The sequence below is a fragment of the Gadus morhua genome, chromosome 3 (genome assembly GCF_902167405.1).
Source record: "Gadus morhua chromosome 3, gadMor3.0, whole genome shotgun sequence".
Taxonomy (NCBI): Eukaryota; Metazoa; Chordata; class Actinopteri; order Gadiformes; family Gadidae; genus Gadus; species Gadus morhua.
The window spans coordinates 12,057,290-12,075,827 of record NC_044050.1 but is presented as its reverse complement, the minus strand read 5'-3'; the positions used below and the strand labels follow the sequence as shown (position 1 = coordinate 12,075,827).

General features: G+C 48.3%; 1 long non-coding RNA gene across 1 annotated transcript; it reads right to left on the bottom strand.

Moving 5' to 3' along the window:
• LOC115541121 (uncharacterized) lies at window positions 1–1,666 on the bottom strand. The gene is made up of 2 exons (XR_003976274.1): window positions 1,406–1,666; window positions 1–419 (listed from the first exon to the last, which is right to left on the bottom strand). It is a non-coding gene; the product is annotated as an uncharacterized LOC115541121 (long non-coding RNA).
• Window positions 1,667–18,538: the final 16,872 nt, after the last annotated feature.

Below are 18,538 nucleotides of genomic sequence, written 5' to 3'. Positions count from 1 at the left end.
TTACTCTTGAAGATGGTCTCCTTTTCTTTATTTACAACAATTTCTGAAATATTACAATCAGGTATTTTCCTGTAGGTTTATTGAACTGAGTTACTTTTACTTCTTACTTCTTTTTTTTAGCGGCATTGCAAATGCCAGTAAAATATGCACACACCAAAAACAGGGCTATAATACTAACAATAATAGAGTGTCTGTCTGTCTGTCTGTCTGTCTGTCTGACTGACTGACTGACTGACTGACTGACTGACAGAGAGTCAGTCACCAGTGTTGATCACACACCTGTGAAATAAGTATAGGCCAGAACGTTAGATGAGTAATGAAACATTCAAACTAGGGATCAGGAGCTGCTTGGAGGCGATGTTGGAACAAGAGCCAGGTGGGCTCCAACTGGTACCTTTCTCCACCTGGAATAGACAGGACTAACAACAAACAGAGGACTTATAACCGTACAGCCACTTACAGGAATCTGGTGCGAATCATAAGCCTACGTTAAAAGTATCTCATGACCAGTAGCATATCATCAAATATAAAACAATATTCTTATACTTTTAAATGTCGGACTGTGCACTAAAGCCGTTAGGACGTTTCAGCAGATACTGAACCATATCAGCCGTGTGAATGCAGAGCACATTACAGTCTTTGTGCCACAGTACACGCTATCAAAGTGATTCAAAATGTCCCTGCTCATCCGGGCGGCGTGTCCAGTCACATTTGAAACTGTTCCGTTCTCTACGGTGAGACTGTTCCGTTCTCTACGGTTATGTTCCACTGTTTTTCAGCTCCGCAACACGGTCAGTCACTTCCAGATGGTGGACAAGGAGAGCATAGAGGCGCCCTCATCCTCCACCTCTTCAAGGTTACACCGCCCCCTAGCTGCTTCTGCATGCAAACAGCACTGTACTACATGCTCCTCCTGACGTATTTACTCTTTAGTCATTAGTCCAGCAGGCAGTTCCACCCTTAAGGAGCAACGTTTTAGACACAGAAGCTGGTGGGGCGCAGAACTATTCGGTTGGGTTCAAAAACCTTTGGGTCCCTGCTTTTGGCTGACACCTCCCACTGAGCATTAGCATTGCACCTCTCTCCATTATTAGTAGTTTGCTAGCGGCTGTGAAGCAATATATTATATTTTATTATACAACCCAGATGGATAAATACATGTGAACTATGCAAAAGATTCAACCTCAGTGACTAACTGCAAGACAGGGTTTTCGACAGGGCTGTACAACTCTGAGGTTATTCCCGTCCGTTTGGTCGGTGTCTTCACTTCAGTAAAGCTAGTTTTGTATAGAATTGAAGTTATCATCCTGTCTCCCCTGGGTTGATTGCAGGCCCAAAATGTAATGTGGCTTTTCCTCTCTAGAAATATCTAGAGAGGCTTCTGCAGGAACAGCGTTGGACTGACCTCGGTGTGCTGAACCGGATCCGTCTGTTCTTCTCGACACATTTCCGGCTCTGTTGGTTTCCTCTGTGCCTCTGTGTGCCACGATTGGTCAGGGCTGAGATGCTTTGATATAGAGGAACAGGACGTGTCTGTGCAGGAGAGAGGACACACAAGAACATTTTGGTTCCTGGTTCATTTGTAAACACTCTGGAGTGGCTGGTGGTCACATGATGGCGTGTTTTCACACAGCTCAGAGTTGCCTTGGAAACAAAGCAATGTTTACATCTGAAAGCCAGTTCTGTCACCCATTATCTGGTGACCACAGGGAATAGTGAGATAGATAAAAACATGCAGACTACAACCCATGTAGATAAATGAACACGCAGTTATTTTTTGTAGGATTTAGTAGGACCACAGATAGCAGCGTTGGTTGATTTCCCCACACATTATCTATAGCTTTGCACTTGATACTGCTTTTCCAATTGAAAAGATTAAAGCCTCATTTGCACGTTTTTTTTGTTATTTCTAACCCTATTTGGAGAACACAAATCACAAATTTACAACGTCAATGGTTCGCCCTTTCGCTGTTTTCCTTATTTTCCGGAAACAGATGATGTTACAGACTGAATTTTCTCACAACAGGTGTGTGACGCAGTACTCTTATCTAAAAAACGACAAGCGTGATGGTTCCCCTTTAGGGTGATCGATGTAGACAAGGTTTAGCCAATTTCACAGATTGAGACAGATTTTGTCCCAATCTCATTCCGAGCTGTTGGCCTTGGTAAAGGTCTGTAGTAACCTTTAACCAGGTGTGGTTAGCTAGTTTGGCATGGCTGCTGCAGCACAGATTCACTGAACTGCCCTCCTCTATTTAACCAGAGGGACTCACGCTCACTGAGGGGGGCTTTGGAGCGACTGTTGACAGTCACATTTGGATTCCTTAGATAAATTAACAGTTGGAGTCTATTCATGCTAAATCTACATTTAGCATTGTATAATACATCTACGTAGTTTCTTACCCTAATTGACCCACACTTAAGCCAGGGGCGAAGACTTTCATATCCTTCAACAGCGCATCTCTGTCTACAGAGTTAATGTAGACTCTGTTGTCCATCCCTGTTCCTACATACTGTCCATAAATGTACCAGATGTAGGTAAATGCAAGACCAGACATTCCAGGTCTTCCCAGAAGGATGGGATCAACTTCAACTGGAGCACTGGGTTTGAGAATAAATCCCTTATATGATACAGCAACAGTCTTCATTTTAACAATAGATTGCAGTCTGAAGGCAAGTAATTAAAGGTTATATCAGCGATCTAGGCCGAAACATAAATGATCAGATTCATCTGATCTTTCCTCACAATCCACTAGCTGCCCGTCCAATAAGCAGGCTGGGTTTTGCACTCTTTCCTGCAAAGTGGGAGCTGAAGGAGGGCGATGTTAGACTGGGTAGCCCCGCCCATTCTGCCGGGGCTACTGCAGAAGAGCAATACATAAGGCGAGTTTCATTTCGCCTGCATTTGTGCGCATGCATGCACGAGACTTGAGAACATCCACCGGAACTAGTCAGAAATAAGTCAAGTTCCCAAAATGTCAAGTTGGACCCAGGTGCACTTTTCGTTGTTTGAACAAGCATCGTTTGGGAGAGGGCACGCCTCTTTGAAAGGAGACATGTCATTTATCACATGGGAAATTCCATGTGGTAATTCCAACCAACCAGGTCAACGTTTTGATATGTTGAGGGGAGTGTCTTATGTCCTCATTTATTCATGAGCTAATCATGGACATATTATAGAATGGACACCGGATTCCAAAATGGCGCCCATTCATTCCTATGTAAACTGCTCAATGGTGCATGGCAAAATCAAGGAGAGATGCTTCCGCATCCTGGGAGCCTAGCCACGCCCTAGTTCATGACGTACCGGATGCAGAAATATTCCTGTTTTCATACACCGCACGACTGCAGAACCTTTATTTTAACAATGTCACACAACACACAGCGCACCGCACACCCAACCAACGGACATGCAACTCTGGGTAACGGTTGCCAGCAACACTACACACAATAAACACCCCACAACACACAACTACATTCAACCGAACACACAACCCAAACCCGTTAACCCCAACACCAAAAGGCAATAAAACCCCTTTTCCCCAACCGACATCACGAATACCCAGACTCCCCGGGGGGTAGGAGTCACCACACAGCTTCCATCTGAGGGGTCAGTCGTCCCCGACGACCCGATCACCTGTCACATAGTCCTTCAAGTGTCTACGGGCCCGTCGCTGCCGGTTAGGCCGCCGGACCCCCCTAGGGGCTGTAACTGCAGGGGGCGCGGCCCCGTCCGGAGAGTCGGCAGGGGAGCCGCCTGGGGAGTCACGAGGAGTTCCGCCGCCCTCGCCAGCAACAACCGGGGCAAGGGGGCGGTACGGCGAGAGTCTGTCCTGGTACAATACCACCACACGGCCCCGGGCGCCCAGCCCCCGCATCTGCAGTCGGTACACCACCTCGGACACTCTGTCGAGGATTTCCCCAGGCCCCTGCCAGTGGCTCCGCAGTTTAGGGCAGACCCCTTTCTTTCTGACGGGGCAGTACACCCACACCCTTTCCCCGGGTGTGAACCATCGTCCCCGGCAGCGAGTGTCATAGCCCCTTTTCTGCCTCACCCCTGAGGCAGCCTGAGCCTGGCGGGTGTAGTCATGGACCACCAGCAGGCGATCCCTCAGCCTGCGGAAATAGTCCATAGCCGCACCCCCAGCGATCTCAGGCTCGGGTGGAGACCCGAACACTATGTCCACCGGTGTCCGGAGCTCCCGCCCGAACATGAGGGCAGCCGGCGTGCAGTGACTGGCTCCTGTACTGCAGTCCGATAGGACCACAGGACCAGGGGAAGGTGGCGGTCCCAGTCCCGCTGGTGCTGGCTGGTGAGGATGGCGAGCTGGGTGGCCAGGGTGCGGTTAAACCGCTCCAGCAAACCGTCACTCCTGGGATGGAGTGGCATCGTCCTCGTCTTGTGCACCCCCAGTCGCCGGCAGACCTCTCCAAAGACCTGGGACTCAAAGTTCCGGCCCTGGTCGTTGTGGAGCTCAGCAGGGACCCCGAAACGGGCAAACATCTCCTCCACCAGCCTCTCTGCGGTGGTGGCGGCGGCGCTCTGGTCCGGCACCGCATACGCCTCAGGCCATTTGGTGAAGTAGTCCATGGCCACAAGGATGTAGCAGTTGCCGGAGTTGGTGACTGGAAATGGCCCCAGGACGTTGACCCCCACTCGCTCCATCGGTGCTCCCACTCGGTACTGCTGTAGCGGGGCGTGGGAGCGCTGGGCAGGCCCTTTCTGCGCTGTACAGGTGTCACAACAGTGGACGTGCAGCTCGACGTCCCGTCGACAACCCGGCCAGTAGAACCGCCCCCGCAGGCGTTGCAGGGCCTTAGCATTCCCGTAGTGCCCCGCTCCCACCGAGCCGTGAACTAGCTGCAGCACCTGGGGATGAAGCACACGGGGCAACAACTGTACAATGTTGCCCTTACCTCTAGGGCAGTGTTCACGTAGCCGGCTATAGCCGGACATTGGCCGATTGCACGCACGCATGGCCGGTATAATAAAATGTAAACGGCCCACATGTCTGAGAAAAACGAAAGAAGTTCGCATTTATGTATGAATTAATCAGTAGCATATGAAAACCAGTAGCGGTTCCTGGCCGAGCTCACCAGGGAGGCAAACACGAATGTGCATTCATGAACACGCGCATTGCACCCGCACATGCATACACATGTCACTCAGTGGCCACGCTGTTGAACGCTGATTTTGCTGTCAACACGCAAAATTCACGTCAAAGTTGAAATATTTAAACTCGAGCGAATTTGCCGCGGCACAAATCCTCGTGAACGCGCTCGCCTGTGCACGGCGAAAGTGTGGCGTGACAAATCAAAACTTGTCGCCGGTTTTCTCTCGCGAAAAATTTGCCCGATACGCGTCTCTACGTTCACTTTGTATGGGATCTTGTCGCCCTGTCGCGTTTGGTGTGAACGCACAAATCTTTCCCGACTGGGCAAAGCTGGCCAAAATCGCCAGCACAATCCCTGTGTCCAGTGTTCCTGCGGAACAAGCCTTTTCTCTCCAAAACAGGATTAAAACATCTATCAGAAACCGCCTAGCTGAGGAAAAGGTGACGAGGCTGATGCGCATATCAAGCCTTGGGCCGGGGTTAGCCTGCAAGAATTGCAATTGTCAAATTAATTATTTTTTACCTGTTTACCATTTTTGCAGAGAATGGCTGTTATGTTTTTTTTGCCTAGACTCATTTAATAAATGGCATTTATTGAAGCAACTTAGTTTGTGTCGTTTGTCATTTAAATGTGGACTTTTGGTGATTATTTAATTATTAATGAATAACGTCCGGGAGATATTCCAAATGTCCAATATTCTGGAATAGTGTTGGACATTTGTCCGCCCAAGGAAAAGTCTAGCGTGAACGCTGCCCTAGGGTCCTGCCACCTGCGGTGGACCACCCCATCGTGGAGCTGGAAGCATCCCCACTGGGAGTGGTAGGCCTTTACCTCCGGTCCTCGTACCGACACCTCCGGCCAACTGGGGCGCTGCCCCGCCTCCAGCCAGTCCCTCACCAGCGCCAGGGTCTCGTCGGCCCGCTGCTCCAACTGACGCGCCGACAGCGGGAGCCACCCCTCCGCCTCGCTGATGGTCTGGGCAGCCTCGGTGGTCTGGAGAGCTGCCACCATCGGAGACTCGTGAGCCCACTCATCCTGGCGCAGGCAGTAACGGCACTACAGGACTGCACAAGGCCGTCGGAAGAGTGCATCGGCATTGCTGTGGAGCCGCTCCGCCCGATGCTGGATCTGCTGGATACTCTTGTAAAACCTCCAGCCATCGAGCCACCTGGCCCTCAGGGTTTTAAAACTGAGGAGCCACGTGAGGGACGCATGGTCGGTGCGGGTCAGGAAGCGCTTGCCATGCAGGTATGGCCTGAAATGCCGCACGGCCAGAACCACAGCCAACAACTCCCGCCGGGGTCACGCAGTAATTACGCTCCGCCCGACTTAGAGTGCGGCTGAAAAGGCCCCGGCACGTTCCTCTTCCCCCACCCCCTGGGAAAGGACCGCACCGATCCGACATTACTGGCATCGGTGTCAATGACAAAAGGGCGACCAGCGTCGGGGTAAGCCAGGACCGGAGCCTCGGTGAGGACCACCTTGAGTCGGGCGAAGGCCGTGGCGCAGGCATCATCCAAGACACATGGCCGTGCCGCCTCGGTTAGGCGGTAGAGGGGGCTGGCGACCGTGGCAAAATCCTGGACAAACCGGCGGTAGTACCCCGCCAGGCCGAGAAAACTCAGCAGTTCGCTGGCGTTGGCAGGGGTCGGCCAGTCCGGACCGCTGCCGCCTTGTCTGGGTTAGTGGCTACGCCATGTTCGTTCACCACGTGCCCCTAGAACAACGTTTCCCTGGCCAACAGGGAACATTTGGCAGGAATCAGCCGCAACCCGGCCCGCGGATGGCCTCAAGAACCTCCTGCAGGTTCGCCAGCGCCCCGCCGAAATCGCGGGCATGCACCAACAAGTCATCCAGGTACACGACACAACGACTCTGGGGGACGCCCGCCAGCACCCTCTCCATCATCCGCTCGAACGTCGCCGGCGCGTTACATAATCCGAACGGCATGACCCGAAACTGCCACAACCCCTGCCCGATGGTGAACGCAGTCTTATGTCTGGCCTCGGGCGCCAACTTCACTTGCCAGTAACCGCTACGCAGGTCCAGGGAGCTGAACCAGCTAGACCCCCCGATGTAGTCCAGGGCGTTGTCGATCCGTGGCAGTGGGTATGAGTCCTTCCGCGTGACCTTGTTGAGGCACCGGTAGTCCACGCAGAACCTCCAGCTACCATCCTCCTTCCTCACCAGGACGGCCGGAGCCTCCCATAGATCGGATGAGGGCTCAATTACCCCCCCGGCAGCCATCTCGCAGACCTTGACCTCTGCAGCCTGGCGTTTGGCCAGTGCTAATTGGTGGGGCCGCAGGCGGATTGGCCGAGCAGAGCCGGTGTCGATGTCATGCTGCACCAGCCCTGTCCGCCTGCAATCCTCATCCCGAGCCGCGAAAATGTCCCCATACTCCTCGAGTAACAGCCTCAGCCGCCGACTCTGCTGCACTTCGAGCCCAACTCCACTGCGCAGCCAAAGCGCATTAACGGCCTCAGCAGTCTCGAGGGAAGGAAAGGCGGCAGACACAGGGCCGCGGGGAACGCAGGGACCGGGCAGAGGCCGAGGCTTCCAGGCCATAGCCCGGCGACTACTAGAGTCCCCGTGCCATCCCCGTCCGGACTGGAGCGCCACTGTCTCTGCGGCACGGTGATGGCTGCTCTAGCCATGTCCACCCTGGCTCCCCAGCGGGTTAGCAGGTCCAGTCCGATGATGCATGAGTCCCGGATGTCGGCAAGCCAAAACTCATGCATCACCTCCCGGTCCCCCAACCGGACGGCCAGCCGCTTCCTCCCCCTCATTCAAGCAATTTATGTTAAAAATTGTAAAAAAAAACAAAAACAAGACAGATATAAGAAAAACATTTGGAACAAGACAAGGACAGGTGATGTCAGAATAAATATAAATGCCGTAAGCATATTGCACTATATAGAAAGTGAGGAATCTGTGTTTCAAGTTTTATGAGTGTTAAGTGTCCTGATTGCCCAAGGAACGAAGCTTTTGTTCAGTCTGTTGGTTCTGCACTTCAGGCTCCTGTACCTCCTACCAGAGGGCAGTAGGCTGAGCAGGTGGTGGCCGGGATGGAGGTGGTCACAGATGATCTTTCTTGATCTTGAGATTCATCGTGAGCTGGCAATGTCATCGAAGGAGGGCAAAGGAGAGCCAATCGTTTTTTCAGCTGACCTTATCACCCTCTGCAGCCTTTTCCTGTCAGCCACTGTACAGCCAGCATACCACACAGTGATGGAGAAAGCCAGCACACTCTCGATGGTGGAGCGGTAAAAGGTCACCAGCAGCTTCTCCTCCAGTTTGTTTCTCTTGAGTACCCTCAGGAAGTGGAGTCGTTGTTGGGCCTTCTTCACCACCGCTGATGTGTTAGCTGACCAGGATATGTCCTCAGAGATGTCTGTTCCCAGGAACTTGAAGGTGGAGACTCTCTCCACACAGTCACCATTTATGTGGAGAGGGGCGGGGTCAGCTCTATGACGCCTGAAATCCATTATAACCTCCTTTGTTTTTATTGTGTTAAGGGTCAGGTTGTTTGCAGCACACCACTCCACCAGCCGCTGCACCTCATCCCTATAGGCTGACTCGTCTCCTCCGGTTATGAGCCCCACCACAGTCGTATCATCCGCGAATTTGACTATTGTGTTGGTGGGGTGGGTGGGAGTACAGTCATGAGTGTAGATGGCATACAGGAGTGGGCTCAGCACGCAGCCCTGAACCCGTACTGAGCATGAGGGTGGAGGGTGCCAATTTTAACAGACTGCGGTCGATTTGTAAGAAAGTCTTTTATCCAGGCACAGGTGGCGGGGGGGAAGTCCAGGGCAGCTAGCTTGCTCACAAGGATGTTAGGGATGATGGTATTAAAGGCCGAGCAGAAGTCGAAGAAGAGCATCCTTACGGAGGTCCCCGGGTGTTCAAGGTGGCTGAGTGCAGTGTGGAGGGCTGTAGAGATGGCATCATCAGTTGATCGGTTTGCTTTGTATGCAAATTGGAATGGGTCAAAGGTTGAAGGGAGGCATTCTTTGATGTGTTGAGTCATGAGCCTCTCAAAACATTTTGCAACCACTGGTGTTAGTGCAATGGGTCTGTAGTCACTGAGGTTATTGATAGTTGAATTTTTGGGGACAGGGATTATGGTAGCCGACTTGAGACATGGTGGGACGGTGGCATGTGTCAGGGACAAGTTGAAGATCTTAGTGAAGACCACTGCCAGCTGATCAGCACAAGCTTTGATTACTTCGCCAGGCACTCCATCAGGTCCAGTGGCTTTTCTTGTGTTCACTGACCTGAATACACGACTCACTTGATGTTCCTGGATAGTGAGTGTGTGTTGGCTTGTGGTCGGAGGGGTCAGCATGTCTGTGTTGGGCCTTGTAGCCTCAAAACGGGCAAAGAAATGGTTTAAATCCTCTGCCAGCGAGGCGTCGGCACTGATGGTCACTGAGGGGCTGCTTTTGTAGTTTGTGAGATGTTTTAATCCCTGCCACACTTGACGAGGGTGGTTGTTTGTCAGATGGCCCTCAACCTTCCTTTTGTAGGCCTCCTTCGCACCTTTAATTCCTCTCCTTAGGTCCGCTCTCGCCACGCTCTACAGGACATTGTCCTTTGTTTTGAAGGCGGCGTTTTGGGCTCTCAGGAGTGACTGGACTTCACTTGTCTTCCAGGGCTTTCGGTTTGGATATACTTTGATGTTCTTATCAACCGTCACATTGTCAGTGCAGTATTTGATGCATGACAATCAGAGCCGGACAGTAACGGAGTACATTTACTTGAGTACAGTACTTAAGTACAATTTTGAGGGATCAGTACTATACTCAAGTATCATTTTTTGGGAGTACTCATGACTTTACTCAAGTACATTTGAGAGGCAAATATTGTACTCTTTACTCCGTTACATTTCTATCCATGACCGTGAGTACCCGTTACTCCTTCTGAAAAATAAAAAATAAAAGGAGAAAAGAAAAATCACGGAAACCCTCAATTTGTTGTTTCCCTCTCAAACGTGATTCCCTCTCAAACTGATTAGGACAGCCTTCAGCCTATCAGCAATCACCTTCGCTTTCCGCCAAAGCCAACTCCATGGTCTGAATTAGATGAGAGACGATTGTTGATTTGATTGATAAAAAAACGGAGAAACTCACACATACATAGAATTGTTAGCTGAATTTTCTTTTCTGATATTGCATATTTATGTAAGCTGAGCAATTGTTTTTATGTTCTTGAGTATACTGTTATACTGTATACTATTGTGCTATTGCCATGGTAAAAAGATGAAAATTACTTGATTTTACTTTCAATTCCTTTTACATTCTCCAAGGTCTTAACATTTTTCATAACTCCATGCAGGACGTTTCTATACATAAATGTAAGCACTGTGGCAGTAGTAATGCAATATTTAGAAAACATACTCTTGTACTCTTGATACTCAAGTACTTTTAAAAACAAGTACTTCAGTACTTTTACTTAAGTAGACATCTGACTGTAGTACTTTTACTTGTACTTGAGTAAAATTTAGCAAGGGGTATCTGTACTTTTACTCAAGTAAGGAAGCTGTGTACTCTGTCCGCCTCTGATGACAATACGGTGTCAGTGAAGCCCTGTAGATCCTGTTGTTCAAGGAAACTCCAAACTGTGTGAGCGAAGCAGTCCTGCAGTTGGGAGAGTGCACCCTCTGGCCAGGTTTTTACAGTCGTTGTGACCGGCTTGGTCTTCCTCCTAAGGGGATTGTATGCTGGGATGAGGAGCAGCGAAAGATGGTTAGACAGACCCAGATGTGGGAGGGGGACTGCTCTATAAGCATGCTTTATGTTAGAATAGACACGGTCCAGTGTGTTGTTTCCTCTGGTGGAGCACCGTACATACTGTATAAAATTGGGGAGGACTGTCTTTAGGCATGCTTGATTAAAATCCCCAGCGATGATGTGTACCCCATCAGGATGAGCTTGCTGCTGTTTATTGATACTATCATGTAGGTAGGTAAGAGCTATGCTAATATTTGCATCTGTTGGAATATAAACAGCAGTGATAATTACCACTGTAAGATCTCTGGGCAGATAGAAGGGTCTGCAAACTACTGACATTGCTTCTATGTCCGGGGAGCAGTGAGTGTCTGTGCTCTTACTGCTTGCGCACCAATCATTGTGAACATGAACACACAGACCCCCTCCTCTGCTCTTTCCGGAATCCTTGTTCCTGTCGGAGCGGTGGATAGTGCGTCCCGCTAGTAGAACTGACGCATCCGGGATCAGCTGATGTAGCCAGGTCTCCGTGATGATCATAACACAGAAATCGGGAACAAAGCAGTTGGCTGCTAGACAGGGGCGTAGCTTGGGCCGGGGCTTCCGGGGCGGGGCCCCGGGGCCCTGGGCGTCCGGGGGGCCCGGCCTAGCCCCCGTCGGGCCCCCACGCGGCAACGGCAGCCCGACCGTCGCCGTGCTGGCGGCGGTGTGAAAGCAGCATAAGATGTCTACAAGTGATTGATGAAAGGAACTGACAGCATTATATAGACTCTCTTCTCTCATAACATCACTGTCAGGGTGACTTATATATTTTATCTTCCTCTGCCTTAATGTATGTAATTTGGTTACAGTAGTGATATTTTGGCCAGGAATAAAAAAAGTATATACAATCGCACTTAGGCTACTTCATTTATTTTATTTTATTTTCAACATTTACAAAAGATAGGGCCTGCTGGGAAATCTGTTCGACCAATCACTGTGATGTTTTGAGTTTACATACGACGTACCCTACATGTTACTCCTGTATACCACAATGCAATGTGGTCGTGTTTTTCCGAAGGAGAAGAAGAAGCTGATTAACCGCAAAAACAAATACATTTAATGATGGAGTCTCCGTCTTCGTTTAGAAATGTCAACAATTTATTTGGAATCTAACATAGAAAATGTAACATTCAAAATTAATTAAAAAAAACTTGAACAAGGAAATGTAACATTCAACATCAATCCAACCTCCAGCTTTCCTCATGAGTGCCCGGTTTGTTTACATGATGTGGGCGCATCTGTCTGCGTCACACAAATACCCGGCGTACAGTGTACGTGGTCCTAAAATCTTTTCCGCGATTTTGACGTTTGATCTAGGGATGCTAAGTCTCTGGCCATGGTTCTGATGATGATTTTGTGTTCTCTCGTTGTGGCGGCTGTTGGATTAGGCCCTATGGGGGAGTGGATGCATTCGCGTGTGTGTGTTTGTGTGTGGGGGGGGGGGGGCAGCGCGATCTTGCCCCGAGGCCTAGCACAACTAAGCTACGCCACTGCTGCTAGATGTAGTTCCAATTCGTCGATTTTGTGAACGATGGATCTTGCGTTAGTCAGGAAGATGCTGGGTAACGGGGGTTTGTGTGGCTGTTTCCGTAGCCGGGCTAGAAGACCCGCTCGGCAACCCCGCTTCTGCTTGCGCTCCTTGCGCCGCTTGCTGGGGCCAAGGACAATCCAAGGGGACTCCGGTGGCCGGGCTATGTCGAGCGGGATGTTGTGATTCCGCTGGAAGTCGCTCGTAACTGCAACCTGACAACGTAACCCGATGTTCAAGAGCTCGGTGTGGCTGTAAAAATGTTTTGCTTTACACCACGTCCTAAAGGTACGGCCACACTAACCGTGTTACCCGCGTAAGACGCGTATAAAATCGGCAATTTTCCCATTGGGAACCATTGGTTTACGCGCGTATGAGCTGCGTAGATGCGTTACATGCGCTAAAGCAACATTTTAGCCGCGTATGAGCTGCGTATATACGCACCTAACGCACCTACGCCCGGAGTTCAAAAAATGTAACTTTCAACGCTCCAACGCGTGATGCTTAGCCGCGATAGCCAGTCAGCGTGGAGCTTGACCCGACGACACTGGCAGAGAGTAGTGACGCTTGCACAGAAGCATACGGCCGACATCTTTCTTTATTCTGGGTGGAATTAGAAATATAGTTACGCCATTAAATGCGTTTATGGAAACATTTTTTAGCGAGAAATGTGCATTTTACTTTCATAATGTTCGCTCGATGAATGTGAAGGATGTTTGGTTTGATAGTTATGACGAAGAGTGAACGCTCCGTTCACTTGCATGGACAGTCTCTGGTTGCTAAGCAACCTCAACGTCTTGGCGGACTATTTCTCTGCTGATCAACACTACGAATGCTGGAAACACACCAGACACACCATGTGAAGTTATTTAACCCGATTATTGTTATTTATATCCGAGATTATTTAATCTAACCCGATCTCAGCTCTATCATGCACCCAAACACGGCGGCGATTGGGTTTCCTACCTCGGACTCCTAAATCCAGCGCAGCATCAACACTCATGGCGTATGTAACTTCAAATAAGAAGAAGAGGCGAGGATGCGCATGCATAAAGGCATAGGCATAAAGGCTGCCCTTATGCGCAGGCTCGCATGTGATTTCTGAGACTCCGCGGGCTTAAAATCCAGCGCAGTCCGAAGCCAGCTGGTCACCGCCTAATTATTTAATGAAAAAAAAATCGTTTACGGGAGTTGTGCATAGTAGGGTATGTATGTAATAGATCAAGGAATCGATTAGAGTGGACTAGGGGATAACACACTGACGGTGGTGTGGAGGACCCGGGTTCGAATCCCATTCCTGGGGGGAAAGTTTTTATATGCCGTTTCAATTATATCCTAGCCTACATCAGTTAGCCTATCCGGACAGAAGGTTAGTCATATCCCTTTAGGTTCTGTGCCTGTCCGCTGCCAGTGTGAAGAGGATATTCGCCACTATCAATTCACGAAAAGCAACAGGCCCAGACAACATTCCAGGCCGGGTGTTGAAGGACTGCGCTGAGGAGTTAAAGAATGTCTTCACTGACGTCTTTAACATTTCTTTGAGGCAAGCTGTAGTTCCGTCACATTTCAAGGCCACTATCATCATACCTGTGCCAAAGAAACCTGCTCCATCCTGCTTCAATGACTACCGACCCGTTGCACTGACCCCCATCTTGATGAAGTGTTTTGAACGGCTAGTTATGTCACACATCAAGTCCTCCCTCCCAGCCACCCTAGACCCCTACCAGTTTGCTTATCGAGCCAAACGGTCCACCGAGGATGCGATCTGCTCTGCTCTCCACCCTGCCCTCACCCACCTGGACACAACAGACTCATACGTCAGAATGCTGTTCTTAGATTTTAGTTCCGCATTCAACACCATCATCCCACAACAACTTATCTGTAAACTGGTCCAGCTGGGGCTCAGCACCTCGCTTTGCAACTGGGTGCTGGACTTCCTCAGCGAGAGGCCACAGACAGTACGGGTCGGCAATAACACCTCGAGCAGCATCACACTCAGCACTGGGGCCCCCCAAGGCTGTGTGCTCTCGCCCCTGCTCTTCACCCTGCTGACTCATGACTGCACACCAACCTACAGCACCAATCACATGGTGAAGTTTGCGGATGATACCACTCTGGTGGGTCTCATCACTAAGAACGATGAGACCAGCTATAGGAAGGAGGTCAACCTTCTGACCATGTGGTGCAGCAACAACAACCTCCTGCTGAATGTCAGCAAAACTAAGGAGATTGTTGTTGACTTCAGGAGACGCCACACTGAGCACCCACCACTGACCATCGATGGTGCGGCAGTGGAGCGAGTGAGTGGCACAAAATTCCTGGGGGTGTACATCAGCGACGACCTCTCCTGGACCACCAACACTGCATCACTGGCGAAGAAAGCCCATCAGCGCCTCTACTTCCTCCGAAAATTGAAGCAAGCACGAGCCCCCCCATCAATCATGTGCACATTCTACCGAGGCACCATTGAGAGCATCCTGTTCAGCTGCATCACCGTGTGGGGCGGGAGCTGCACTGAATACAGCAGGAAAGCCCTGCAGCGCGTGGTTAACACAGCTGCAAAGATCATCGGTGCCCCACTCCCCTCCATGCAACACACATACAGCACTTGCCTCACCCGCAAAGCGACCAGGATTGTGAGCGAGGCCAGCCATCCCGCTCACAGTCTGTTCACCCTCCTGCCCTCTGGAAGAAGGTATCGGAGCCTGCATGCCCGCACCACCAGACTCAAAAACAGCTTCATCCACCAGGCTGTCAAGAAACTAAATTCTCTCCCCTCTCTCCCCTCAGCCACATCAACAGGGCTGTCAGTAAGCTGAAATACCCCCCCCCCCCCCCTGCTTTCTGCCTTGCTACACTGTGGACTAACTGTATTTGCAATATTACTATTACTATTACTAGTTTAAATACACACCATACAGACTGAAATTGCTGCTATTATTTATTAATTTATCTATTTAAAAAATGCACTACTACATGACTTTTTGCTGCCAGTATTGACTGCCTCTTTGCACAAATATTTTTACTTATTTTATTCATACAGAACTCCTATATTTTATGTCATTGTCTATCTTGTCTATTTTTAGTGTTGTCTCGTATATTTGTGTTTGTGCCTTTGCACTTGTTATATGTTCACCGCGGGATAGGGGGAAACGTTTTCTCGATTCCCTCACATGTCTTGTACATGTGAAGTGTTGACAATAAAGCTGACTTTGACTTTTGACTTGACTTTGACTTTAAGAACAATTTAGACATCTGTATTTAGATCAATCTTTATTCGTGAAAAGATCATGCTATTAAGTATTTGGGTTTGTGTGTTTGTGCGTCAAATCGTTTTCAAAGCAGGGATACGTTGAATCCACTGCAGCCTCGAACTTCGCCAGCAGAGGTCACTGTCACTGAAGCTTCGAGTAATGAACCCATTTTCGAAACATTTGGCTCAACTGGTTCGATGCTTCATAAAAGCTTCATCACTAACCGCTATATATATATATATATATATATATATATATATATATACATATATATATATACAGGGTGCGATTTGTGAAAAAAACAGAGGGGGGGATAATTTTGAGAAACATTTTATTCAGGAAAAATAACCACACAACAGTGTGAAAACTTATGAAAACAGTTGATCTTGTGACTTTGTGTATCTAAACCTTAAACTTAGGCTTCATAACGTAGGCGGTAGGCCTATTTTGAACGTGAACTTAACCACTGCATTTGCAGAAATATTTTCTCATAGCTAATATTGTTTTTAAATGTGCCAAATAAAAAATATATTTTTTTTTTCCCCCGATATCAGTTCAACAGAAAATATGAAATACCACAATGTGCCGTCAAGACGTTTTTTTTTGTTATGAGTTAATCGGGTAGACTATAGGTCAGACTACGAAAACAGTCCGCTCTGATGACGCACTTCAGCCTCTTTTTTTTGCTTTCCTGTTGGCGGATCGATAGCAGCGTGGTGACCCTGCTTCAACCACATCTCTGCAAATCTGCGGGCCGGGAAGGCTGGATAGCTCTCCCAGAGAGCTGTCACTGACGTGCAGGATTAGGACAGCCAGCGCACATCAAACACTCTCCCAATCCTACGAGCCTGGATGCCCAAATCAAAAGCCGCAGACTCAAGCTCTTTCAAATATGAAGATATGCTGCTCTGTATTCTTTTCATTTTTCGTCCATTTGGTTTAAACTTTTGTTTCGGCGGGGACAGGAAGTTGACTTTTGAAACCATAGAAACGCAAGTAAATCCGGTTGGTTTTCAAAATAAAACTGCTTTCTGCGAGCGCGACGCCTCTGACTCGCTCCCAGTAGATCAAAATCACAGCACAATCAAAATGAAGACGGACCCTGTGTATTTTGGTTGTTAATTATTACGATGTAATTGTGAAAATACTTTGGGTGGGGGGGATAATTTTTATCCCCACCGAGGATAAAAATAATTCAGCAGAGGGTAGGACGTGTAAACCAGAGGGGGGGATAATCCCCACCATCCCCACCGGCAAATCGCACCCTGTATATATATATATATATATATATATATATATATATATATATATATATACAATGGGGGACCTAAATCCAGCGATCTGATTGGTTCCCAACTGTTGTATAATTAGCGTATACACAACTGCTATGACGCCCGATAATTTTGTGAAAGTATCACTCCGCGCCTTGAAGAGGAAACCGTTACAAAGTATCGTAAGAAACTATCACACAGAGATTTAACTTGACCATGGAGGAGGGGATTCACCAGCGGGGAAATATATCCTTCGACCTCCGGGAAGGCGTAATCGGCGTAAATAAATAAATTGCCGGCGAACCGCTCTATCGGAGCCTTCTCTCGGAGGGACGCTAAAGTGTGTTGCATAGCGACCGTCGATGCATAGCGGCAGCCAGGAGGGACTACTTTTTTGTATTCTTTAATAAAAACGGCTATTTTGACTTTCTTGGTTTCTTTTTAAATGTAGTGTGTCTATGACTTTCGTTTCGCCATATATGAAAGTAGGCTATAGCCTAGGCCAGGGGTTTTCAAAGTGTGAGAGAGTGAGCCCCCCCTCAGAGAAAATAATTCAGCTGAGCCCCCCCCCCCCCCCCCAAAAAAAAGTTCTAAAGACCTGTGTTTTGAAAGCTATCTTAATTATTTTACGCATTTTAAACATCTCTGATCATAATTTTAAAACATTTGAAACATATTTTTTAAACTTTTGAAACATATTTTTTAAACATTTTAAACATATTTCTGAAACATTACAACTTCTTTGTGCGTTTTTAAACACATTTCTTAACACAATTTAACAACTTTATCCAAGCATGTTTTAGCTTAACCTTTTTTAAATACATTTCAACATCTTAATCTGTGTAAACTGCCAGTTTACACAGTTTCATTCAGGGTCTGAATTTTCAGAGTCGAATCAGATCTGCTTTTTCAGTCCAGAGATTCGACTATTCGGCGGGGTTTGTTTACCGGCGTTGCTATGGTGACCTAAATTATTATAAGCAACTGAAAACGATGCCGGTTTGAAACTAAAACTGTGATTCTGAAAAAAGTATAAATGCTATCAAAATTCCATTTGGATAGTATTGAAGATACAAGTGTGTAGATTTGTTCAATGGTTTGAACGATGGTAAACGCTTGAAAAATGAATGAGTTACGATGTCTAGAAGTAGGTGTATCAGAATGGGCTGACGTCTTCAATGAAAACAGCTGAAAACGAAGCGGTATGAAACTAAAACTGATTCTGAAGAAATTTTAAATGATAACGAAATTCTGTTTAGATATGATTGAAGATACAAGTGTGTAGATTTGTTAAATGGTTTGCACGAAGATAAACGGTTGAAAATTGATTTAGTTAGGTTACTTCCGTTACTTCTACAGTACAGGTTTTTCTTCGGGTTTATTTTTTTCTCACGTCGCGCCCCCCCTGAAGAACTCTGGCGCCCCCCAGGGGGGGCGCGCCCCACAGTTTGAAAACCACTGGCCTAGGCTATAAAGTCGACACTGCGCAACTATTGCTTTATAACTATTGATTAATGACAACCTCGAAATCAGTCCCGCAGGTCAGTTTAATTAAAAAGAAAAGGTTTGCTCACCCTTGCCTTAATGTCACATCCA